We start from the raw sequence: 11,603 nt of genomic DNA, 5'->3' as shown, positions 1-11,603 counted from the left end.
ATCCTCTGTCAGTGAGAGCTGCTGCAGTTCAGCGTCTCTCCTCCTCAGATCTCTGATCTCCTGCTCTATTTTCTCCTGAAGCTCTTTGACTCTGTTCTGTTCACATATTTGTTTGGATCTGATCTTCTGCTTCACCTCAGAGCTTTTTTTCTCAATGAGACTGATCAAATCTTTGAACATCTTCACACTTTGCCTCAAAGCTTTATCAGTAGAAAGACTTATAGCCTCAACTTCCTCTTGGAGCACCTTCACATCTTTTTCTCTGTTCTGGATTCTCTGTTGGACATTTTGTCGATTTGTTTCAAGATCTTTCTGTTTCTCAGCTCTTTCCACTGCAGCTGACACTGTGACATGGTCTTTGTGTTCATCCATTAAACAAAGAAAACAGATACACTGCTGATCAGTGCGGCAGAAGATCTTCATCACCTCATCATGGCGAGAGCAGAAGTTCTCCTGAAGCTTTGAAGCATCATTGATGAGCTTGTGTTTCTTTAGTGGAGCTATGTTGTAGTGAGGCTGAAGGTGCTGCTCACAATAAGAGGCCATACACACCAGGCAGGACTTGGAGGCTTTCCGCTTCCTTCCAGAACAGAAATCACAGGCCATGTCTCCAGGTCCAGCATAGGCATGACCAGATGAAGCAGATGTGAGTCCTGCTTTTAGATCTTTCACTAGCTCACCTAAAATTATGTTTTTCACCAGGACAGGCTGCGATTTGAAAGTCTGCCTGCACTGAGGACAGCTGTGGGTTTCCTTCTCATTCCAGCAGGTTTCGATACAGGTCATGCAGTAGCTGTGCCCACAGGGAATAGTGACTGGATCCTTTAGAAGTTGTAGACAGATGGAACACCTCAGTTTTTCTCGATACAGCTCAATTACTTGCTGCGCCATGTCTCCTCTGCTCAAACGACGTCTTACTTTCTGTTTCCAGAAAAAAGCTATTTTCATGCAGAGACACTGACCTGAGCAGATGGAAATTCTTTGCAAATTTTTTTGTTTTGCATCTTATCACATGACCGGCAGATCAGTAAAGTCTGAAGTAAATACTCTATAAACAGGGAGGGGCTTAAAAAGGTGTGCTTCATTCCAGGAAAGGAAGTATTCAGATTGGTGTGAAACTGAAAGTGTTTCAGATGAAAACAGAATTGTAATTGTACGTTTACATTGGAAACTGTTACTCAAGAATTCACTAGGAATACAATTAGCAATACTAAATATTAGTAACATTAAACATTGATCCCTTTATGCCTTTATGCCTTTATAGAGAAATATTAAATTGACTCAAATTTATAGGAAAAATGGACTTGAAGTTGTCAAAAAATAAACATTTTAGTACATTTAGTGTCCATTATATAATTTTAAATACTGGGAATGGAGCAGAATAGACGGGAGCCAAAACAAGTTTAGAATAAGCTTAACAGTTGATGTGAGACATCACTAATGCTGAAGAGTTCTTTCAAGTCTGGCTTGAAACATACAGAATATACAGATTACAGGTCAAGCATTTAACATGTAAATAACAAATATAGGCCTAATTACTTATTAGAAAGCAACTTTCACGTCTCTGTTTAGGTAAATTTATTATGGTTAAAAGATGCTTTGTTATCCCAATAACAATTAAAACTGTTTTTTAAAGTGCTGTTCTTTCTAGAAATCATAACTGGGTTTCAGTAGGGACGCATCCATCACAGGCGTAGACAGCCACACATTCCTCATTATAAAACGCAAACAACTACAAATGAATTATACTAGTGTAGGGACCCTTCATGTCATATTTCTCCACACCTTAAAATGAGAGAGGTTTCCTATGATGCACTGAGCATTTCTTCTTCTCTCTTTTGACTCCTTTTCTGTTTCTGCACCACTACTGTATTTAACACTTAGCAGTTATTAAACTCTCTTCGGTAGTTTGCCTTTTGTCTTGTCTCTCTCCTCTCTTTTCTTTCTCCTCACCCCCAGCTGGTCATGGTGGAGAGCTGCTCCTCCCAGAACTTGGTTCTCTTGGAAACTTCCTCCTGCTAAAAGGAGTTTTATCTCCCTGCTGTTGCCAAGTGCTTCCTCATAGTGACTGAACTAAATGTGAATAAAACTGAACTGAACTGAACTGACCTGACATGAAGTCATCATGGGTATAAATATCCTGTCAACCAGCCAAATAGCTAGACATCAGCCAGAGAAGGTAAATATAGAGGACAGTAACAAAGTATCACCAATATTAACAGTATTGGAACTAAACAATGATAGAATTAAATAAATAGCTCATAATGGGATGAAAATCAAAACAGGAATCCAAGCTCAAAATACAACCTAAAAAGAACTCAACTTAGAAAATGTTTATTAAAAAAATAAAATGAAAAGATAAAATCCTACTGTTAGAATAAAGATTAACACAGAATGGGGAAGGACAGAACATCGGCAGAACTGGAAAAAAAATAATGCAAACTCTGTAAATATTACTCTAAAACACAAACAAAATAATAAAAAAAATAATAATCCAGACTCCTGAAAACTCAAAACACAGGAATCAATATAGATGGCTACAGCTGAATCAAAACTACTGACTCATCCCAGAAACTAAATAACAAAGAATAATAATAAACTAAACAAAACTGTGAGACACAAACCCAGGGGCAATGACAAGTTCAGGCCTGTCAATGAACAGTGGTGCTAGAGGGCAGTAGCATTGGAAAGAAAACTGCTGATATCAGAGTGAAGGGCACATTATTCCACACTTAAGTTTATCAACTTTTTGTTTTTCATTTTCTTTGTTTAAAACACAAAAAAGGAAGAAAGAGGAAAAGAGAAAAAAACAAATATTTTTCTTAATTATTTGAGCTAGAGCTTATGGATATTTCCTGTTTTTCAACTTGTCACATGACTGTGATAAGAGAGGGTGTGCCTATCGCCTGAGGTGAACAGTCTGTAAACAGAGAGGTAAATAGACAGGTGTGCTTAATTCCAGGAAAGGGAGCAGTCAGATTGGTGTGAAACTGAAAGTTACTATTATAAGATATTTCTTTTTTTTCATTTACAAAAATAACAAATAAAAAAACATAACATTGGGGTTTGCCACGCGAGACATGCTGCTGTGCAGTCCTCCAAGATCTTTACACTTTTATTTATATAACGCCAAATAACAACGGTTGCATCATGGCACTTTATATTTTAAGGCAAGACCCTGCTGTAAGATGGAGAAAACAGAGAAACCCTCAACAATCAGAAGACCCCTTATGAGCAAGTGGGAAGGAAAAGCATCTTTTTTAATAGGACACACTTGTGTCAAAGCCTGAAGAAATCCATCTTTTTTTTTTTCCACGTGGATGGAGAGCTTTAAGGTTTAATTCATCTGGCCATCACTCCACGACAAGATCTGCTTTGCAGGTGCTGCAGTTTCACACTCTTGGGTAGCTCTTTACCTGCAGGGAGTTACTGATAACAGATACAACAACATGAAAGTATGACTCAGTCCTGCCTTTCATCAACGGTTCAGAGTGCCGATGATGTAATGGTGTGGTGAATATATTCTTGGCATGCTTTGGGCCCTGTAATACCAACTGAGCATTATGGAAAAAATCAGCCTACCTATAAGCAGGCAACTCTCCATATTGTCAATAGGGAGCAGAATTCTTAACAAATATATCAGTTTTCCATCTGATATATCATAAGACACATGGCTAATATAGCGTAATGGATCTAAATGATCATCAGTTCCAGAAATCTGTTAAATCCCTTTTTGAAAATCTTTTATGAAATGAAGTAACCTTGAAAAATCCCAAAATATACGTGTAAAATCCTTAATCAATTCCAAAGCCCCTACAGCAAAATTTACATGAATTACTAATTAATAACGGACAACTCGTCTGTTATATTTAAATTTCTTTCCGATTCAACTTTAACATCCACATCCTCCTACTTAAATTAGTGTTGTAGAGCTATGTATGTTTTTAATATTACACTTTTTTAATTTCATCATTATTTGACATTTTTAAATGCTCTATTTTAAATGTCTCTTTACAAAGTTTACATTCATCATGTTAGTGATATTTTATTTCTTGAAACACGAAAGTTTAGTGTACATTGCTCACTTTATTTCACAAACAGCAGTAAATAAAAAAAAGTTCATGAAAACATAACTGAAATTAAACATTTTACAATCCACCAACTTAAGTATAGAAATAAAAAGTACATTAAAACTGCAAAAACCATAATAACCCTGATTCCAACTTATCTGATACATAATTATTTTTTTCTGTAATTTTAAATACACTGAAGTTATTTTCATATGAATTTATATTTATGTGAGTTTTTTCTGCAAATGTTACAACAAAACTGGTTAAATATAAACTATATAGGAAATGAATATTGTTTTGCCAAATATAAACCGTTTTACCCAAATAGCTATTGAAAACAACACAATCAAAGAAATTAAAGAATACACTTATATCCATAAGCATTCATCTCTAACAGGTGCAGGATAGATAAACACATCTCAACAAGTAGCACACAGCATCAAATTTCACTATTTTATGTTTATTCTCTTCTTGAGCTCACACACCTCAGCAGTGTGTCCAGCACTTTGTGGAAGCCACAGTCCAACATGAAGAGGCTGAGTGAACCTGGTCTGGACTCTGTGGAGAGATTCATGGTCTCAGTGATGCTGTAGAAAGAAAGAGTTCCTGCCCTGTGATCCAAATATACTCCTATTCTGGAGGACAGAGGGCCTGGGATGGGAGTGGAAATGTTGTTGTGTTTGAATTCATAACCGCTGCCTGAAACTGTTAATGACCAGGATTTGTCATTCAATCCAAATCCACATTCCTCTCTGGTCCCTCTACGGCCGATATCCTTGTATGCAACAGCTACTCCAACAGTCCCGTTGCACTTCACCTCCCAGTAACAGTGTCCAGTCAGACCCTCTCTGCTCAGGACCTGCCACAATCAAGGAATTTGTCTGGATGACTTGGATATGACTGGTTTCTACTCATCAGTGTTACTTTTCTGTTGCTGTCACTCAGTGACATCAGTGTGTGTGCTGTATTTGGATCGAGAGTGATCTGACAAGAATGTTTCAAAAAGTCGTCTCTGGTTTTGGGTTCTCCTTGAGGCAGTAAAATATCTGCTTTGGTCGTTCCAACTGAGATTTTTGGCCACTCATCACTGAGAAGAGCCTTCACTTTATCTCTGGTCCGTGACACAGATGCAGTCACATCCTCAAAGTACTGCAGAGTAAGATTGTTGTAGGTGGGTACGTTTGTAGATGCACTCAGATGTGACAGTGAGGAGTAGTTTTTCAGAAAATGGAGGTGATCCTCTGTCAGTGAGAGCTGCTGCAGTTCAGTGTCTCTCCTCCTCAGATCTCTGATCTCCTGCTCTATTTTCTCCTGAAGCTCTTTGACTCTGTCCTGTTCGGCTTTTTGTTTGGATCTGATCTTCTGCTTCCCTTCAGAGCTTTTTATCTCAATGAGACTGATCAAATCTTTGAAAGCCTTATCACATTCTCTGAAAGCTTTATCAGCAGAAAGATTGATAGCCTCCCCTCTTCGACGAAGCATCTTCACATCTTTCTCTCTTTCCTGAATTCTTTGAAGAAGTTTTTGTCGATTTCTTCCAAGCCTTTTCTGCTTCTCAGCTCTTTCCACTGCAGGCGACACTGTGACATGGTCTTTGTGTTCATCCATTAAGCAGAGACAACAGACACACTGCTGATCAGTGCAGCAGAAGATCTTCATCTCCTCATTGTGGCGAGGGCAGATGTTCTCCCGAAGCTTTGAAGTGGCTTTAATGATCTTGTGTCTCTTTATTGGAGCTACGTTGTAGTGAGGCTGCAGGTGATGCTCACAGTAAAAGGCCATACACATCGGGCAGGACTTGGAGGCTTTCCGCTTCCTCCCAGAACAGGCCACATCTCCAGGTCCAGCATAGGCATGATCAGGTGAAGCTGTCAGATGTTCTACTTTCTTTAGGTCCTCCACTAACTCAGCTAACATGGTGTTCTTCACCAGAACAGGCCGCGGTGTGAAAATCTCTCTGCACTGAGGACAGCTGTGTGTTTCCTTCTCATCCCAGTAGTTTTTGATACAGTCCATGCAGTAGCTGTGCCCACAGGGAATAGTGACTGGATGCTTTAAAAGTTGCAGACAGATGGAACAGCTCAATTTTTCTTGATCCAGCTGAATCGTTCGCTGTGCCATGTCTCCTCAATGTAAGTAACGTCTCCCCAAATAAAAGCTGCTCTTGTCTCTTTTATATAGAGACACTGAGTGTGGAAATTTCCTGTTTTTCCACTTATCACATGACTGTGATAACAGAGGGTGTGCCTAACGTCTGAGGTAAACAGTCTGTAAACAGAGAGGGGCTTAGAGAGGTGTGCTTCATTCCAGGAGAGGCAGTCATCAGATTGGTGTGAAACTGAAACTTTTCATGTTTTTGATTAAGATGTATTTGTAGGTGTTTCAAGCCTTTGTGCAATACTTGCAGGCTGGTTGGTAGGTTTAAGCCCATTGGTTTTCCTTACTTGTTTGCAATGTATATTATGGGGTTATTTCATGTTTTATTGTTCTATTACTGAAAATGATGAATCCTTTTTTTTTTTTGATATAGGACCATTTCAGCTGTGCATTTGTGAGTTTGCAATCAAATGTGCAAGACATTAGTATTGTCTGTATTTTCTATCTGTTAATGTGACTTTTGTATTCTGATTTAAACAAGAAAACAAGCCTCTACAGCTGTTGATGGACTCATTTAGAGGATAATTTTCACTGTAAGGTTTTAATTGTTTTTTTAAGAATGCAATTTGTTCAGACTAATAATAAAGAATAATAAATGACCTTTAAATATATTTCTACTTTGTCTTGAGCTCATTTTGCCACACACACCGCATATGAATAATGGCAGTCACAGTAGTTTTTAATACAGCTCATGCAGTAGATGTGCCCACAGGGAATAGTGACTGGCTCCTTTACAAGTTGCAGACAGATGAAACAGCTCAGTTTTTCTTGATGCAGCTGAATTACTTGCTGCGCCTTTTCTCCTCATTCAAATGGTCTCTCTTTTCGTTTTTAGATAAAAGCTGTTTTCGTCTCTTAATGCTGAGACACTGAACTAAAGCATATGGAAATTTTCTGTTTTGTATCTTATCACATGACTCTGTCAAAGAAGAGGGTACGCGTAAACAGTGCAGGGAGGAGCTTCCAGGTACTCAGATTGGTGTGAAACTGAAAGTGTTTCGGATGAAAACCGAATTATAATTGAATGTTTACACTGGAAACTGTTACTCGCTGTTTATCTACCCGCTGTTGCCAAGTGCTTGTTCATACTCAGTGAAGCAAATACAAATAAAACTGAATTTAACTGAACTGACCTGAAGTCATCATGGGCATGAATTTGGACCTTAAAGACTTCAGTAACTTTTCAACTTCAAACTTTTCATTTATTAGTTAAATCCTGGCAACACATGTCACATTTTTTTAAAATTTTCAATCTGTGTTCAGATCACACCACAAAACTGAAACTGCTCTCATCAAAAACACAAACTACCTCCTCACTGCTGCAGACTCTGGCCATATAAGTATCCTCACTCTCCTGGGCTTATTACATTGTACTTAACTTATTTATAGGGCGATCGTCACTCAAGAGTTGGCAGTTCGTCTTGTAATCGGAAGGTTGCTGGTTCGAGCCCCGGCTCGGACAATCTCGATCGTTGTGTTCTTGGGCAAGACACTTCACGTACCGCCTACTGGTGATGGCCAGAGGGGCCGATGGCGCGATATGGCAGCCTCGCTTCTGTCAGTCTGCCCCAGGGCAGCTCTGGCTACAACTGTAGCTTGCCTCCACCAGTGTGTGAATGTGAGACTGAATGAAGAGTGGAATTGTAAAGCGCTTTGATGATCTTGAAAAGCGCTATATAAATGCAATCCTTTATTATTATTAATGCTTAGCGTTCATCCTCCAGCTTCACTGTGTTTCTATTATTCTAACCATAGCTGTGTGGCTAGCTCTAAAAATACTAATCCTGAAAACAGAAAAACAATCTTCTGCACTATTAACCATCCACAAATGGAAACAACAGACAATACAGGTGATTTTAGCTAAAAAGCCAAGAAAAGATTGTGGGGTTTTTTTTTTCAAACGATGTAATTTACAGCCACAGAGGACAGGAAGCTGCAGTATGTAGAGAAAGAGAAGAGTTAAACCTATAATCAACATGAGTCCTTGTAGATGGCAGCATCCGGTTTTTAAAGACTTCTATCGGTCTCTAGTGGACAACAGAGGTAACTGCAGGATTCGAGCCAGAATAATGTAACTGCAGTTGAAAACTACATATTTTTTTGATTTCCCATAGAAAGTGTGTGTCCACGTGTCAGTCCAAGTGGCAGGATTTAGTAATTCTCGTAATAGTTAAATGTAACTCATTCACAAATATTAAGTCGCAACATTTCAGTCTGACTAACCTTCGAAGATTACACGAAGACAATGTCCACAGGCACGCATATATCTAGCGTATAACAAATTTCTTTGCAGAAACTGTTGAATCAAATTACACTTGTTTTTCACAGCTTCAGGGGGTGCACCGTTTCTGGAAATACTGCAATACCAGGTCGATGCGTGGAGTGGACGGAGCAAGCCCCTATTCCATCTCCCTGTTCCAAAAATCAATTTAATATATGGTCCCCGGGTAGGGGACGTATCAGATATTAAACTGATAAGAACAGATACTACACTTGATCTTAGCCAAAAGGCCGAGAAGCGATACCCACATATCGCACGACAGAAACGACTCATTCTGCTTACTGCAACTCTAACTCATGGTTACAATGAAGAACACAGTCGCCTTCTAACAAATGGTAGAGGACAGGTCGACGTTTTACTGACGTTTTACCTCCGAAACATCACAATATAACTATGGTCGGCATGTTTCCGTTTATAAACGGCGCCACATATATAACGACACTTTAGTTTCTGAAACGCCGGTCAGCGCATGCCGGTTAATGAGATTCAAAATCACGTGGTCGTCTGCAGTCCAATCAGCGGTCGTTAAGACGGAGCGTCTTAAATTCATTTTTATAACTTTCTTGGCGTTATAATTGTTTTCATAATATGATAATTACAAGAAGAAAGAATTATAATACCAGTATCGTGCGTTGAAATGAAACGACGAAAATCAAATAAACACGTCTATGATTGTTTAAGGTTTCACAAAGACACACTTCCGCCCTCAGGTGTACAGACAGAAAACTGCACAAAGTCTACTCTAGACCACAGTAATCTACTGTAGAGTACTGACACTGGATTTGCAGCAGTTTCTAACCATGGAAGTGGACATACAAAACGAGCTTAAATAAGTTACAATTATTTCTGCATTTTTGTAACATTAACTGCTTTTTCTCCAGGCAGAACAAAGCAAGTAACATGTTGAATATTTTCATGTTTTGAGACAGGCGAGATCACATGAAACAACTACTTCACCTTAACTCAAAAAATATATACCTAAGATCGTCTACAATCATTCACCGCACAACCCTTCCCTTCTTGCCCTGCTATCAGAATCAAAGTCCATTCAGTGTAAATATCTTTGTACCCTCCCCTTTCACAGACCTCCCTCAAAAGGACTTTGGGTTAGAATTTCAGTTCATATTTGCATTCTTATAACAGAAAGGAAAGCTTTCAGACATTTACAGTCATCGTGAGGAGACATGGCGCAGCAAGTGAATCAGCTGGATCAAGAAAAATTGAGCTGTCCAATCTGTCTGGATCTCCTTAAGGATCCCGTCACTATTCCCTGTGGGCACAGCTGCTGCATGAGCTGTATCAAAAAATATTGGGATGAGAAGGAAACATACAGCTGCCCCCAGTGCAAGAAGACTTTTACACCGAGGCCTGTCCTGGTGAAAAACCATGTTAGCTGAGTTAGTGGACGACCTAAAGAAAGCAGGACTTCCAGCTGCTTCACCTGATCATGCCTATGCTGGACCTGAAGACGTGGCCTGTGATTTCTGTTCTGGAAAGAAGCGGAAAGCCTCCAAGTCCTGCCTGGTGTGTATGGCCTCTTACTGTGAGCAGCACCTCCAGCCTCACTACAATATAGCTCCACTAAAGAAACACAAGCTGGTCAAAGCCACTTCAAAGCTTCAGGAGAACATCTGCCCTCACCATGATGAGGTGATGAAGATCTTCTGCCACACTGATCAGCAGTGTATCTGTTATCTCTGCTTAATGGATGAACGCAAAGACCATGTCACAGTGTCAGCTGCAGCAGAAAGAGCTGAGAGGCAGAAAGATCGATCAGGGAATCGACAGAACATCCAGCAGAGAATCCAGGACAGAGACAAAGATATGAAGGTGCTTCAGGAGGAGGTGGAGGCCATTAATCTTTCTGCTGATAAAACAGGGAAGGAGAGTGAGGAGATGTTCAAAGACCTGATCAATCTAATTGAGAAAAAAAGCTCTGAGGTGAAGCAGAAGATCAGATCCAAGCAGAAAACTGAACAGAACAGAGTCAAAGAGCTTCAGGAGAAGCTAGAGCAGGAGATCAGAGATCTGAGGAGGAGAGACACTGAACTGCAGCAGCTCTCACTGACTGAGGACCACCTCCATTTTCTGAAAAACTACTCCTCACTGTCACATCAGAGTGCATCTACAAACGTACCCACTATCAGTGTTCAACCTCAACAGTACTTTAAGGATATGATGATGGAAGTGTCACACCTCAGAAATAAACTACAGGCTGCTTTGAGTGAAGAGCCGGCAAACACCTGTCAGAAAATGACTCAAGTGGATCTAAAAGAGCCCGTAACTAGACACGAGTTTTTGAAATACGCCCGTAAAATCACACTGGATCCAAAGACTGCAAATCCATATTTATCTCTGAGTATGAGCAACAGTAAGGCAACGCTGACGCAAGTCGAACACTTGGTTTCCATTCATCCGAAAAGGTTCTTACCATGGTGGCAGGTGATGGGTTCTGATGGTCTGACTGGATGTTGTTACTGGGAAGTAAAGTGGAGTGGTAAAGTTTTAATTGCAGTTACATACAATGACATTTGTAGAACAGGAAACAGGATTAAATGTGGATTTGGAAATAATGAGAAATCGTGGGCACTGGAATGTGAGGACGGTAGTTATGTTTTCAGACACAACAGCATTTCCACTTTAATCTCAGGCCCTCAATCCTCCAGAGTGGGAGTGTATTTGGATCACAGGGCAGGTATTCTGTCTTTCTACAGCATAGGTGTCAAACTCTGGCCCGCGGGCCAAATTTGGCCCGCAGCCTAATTACATTTGGCCCGCGAAGCCATACCAAATTACTATTAGAGCTGGCCTACTGGTATTATACAGCTAATATATATATTGTTTAGTATTAAGCTTTGCTTGTTCCATATTCAGTTTTTCAGCAAAACTTGTTTGAGTCCATAAGAAAAGATTCATTCTTATATCTGAGAATCTGAAGATTTTGTTTTTCAATAAATATTAACGTTAGCCCGCGACTTTGTTCCAGTTTTGAATTTTGGCCCACTGTGTATTTTAGTTTGACACCCCTGGTATATATTGTATTATCTTACTTATTTTGTATTTGTTTGTATTTTATTTGTATTTTTGTATTTTCC

The 11,603-nt window shown here is 39.6% G+C and overlaps 1 non-coding gene and 2 pseudogenes across 1 annotated transcript; 1 reads left to right on the top strand and 2 right to left on the bottom strand.

The window, feature by feature from the left end:
- Window positions 1-6,577, bottom strand: part of LOC102289373 — a 7,414-nt pseudogene extending 837 nt beyond the window's left edge.
- A 1,982-nt stretch (window positions 6,578-8,559) lies between these two features.
- Window positions 8,560-8,750, bottom strand: LOC121814612. Its single transcript, XR_006054475.1, has one exon. It is a non-coding gene; the product is annotated as a U2 spliceosomal RNA (small nuclear RNA).
- On the top strand, window positions 8,583-11,286 carry LOC102296664 (annotated as a pseudogene).
- The last annotated feature ends 317 nt before the right edge of the window (window positions 11,287-11,603 follow it).

This window comes from Haplochromis burtoni, unplaced genomic scaffold (genome assembly GCF_018398535.1).
Source record: "Haplochromis burtoni strain Fernald_Lab_line unplaced genomic scaffold, NCSU_Asbu1 Contig_66, whole genome shotgun sequence".
Lineage (NCBI taxonomy): Eukaryota > Metazoa > Chordata > Actinopteri > Cichliformes > Cichlidae > Haplochromis > Haplochromis burtoni.
This window is presented reverse-complemented; position numbering and strand designations above follow the sequence as displayed.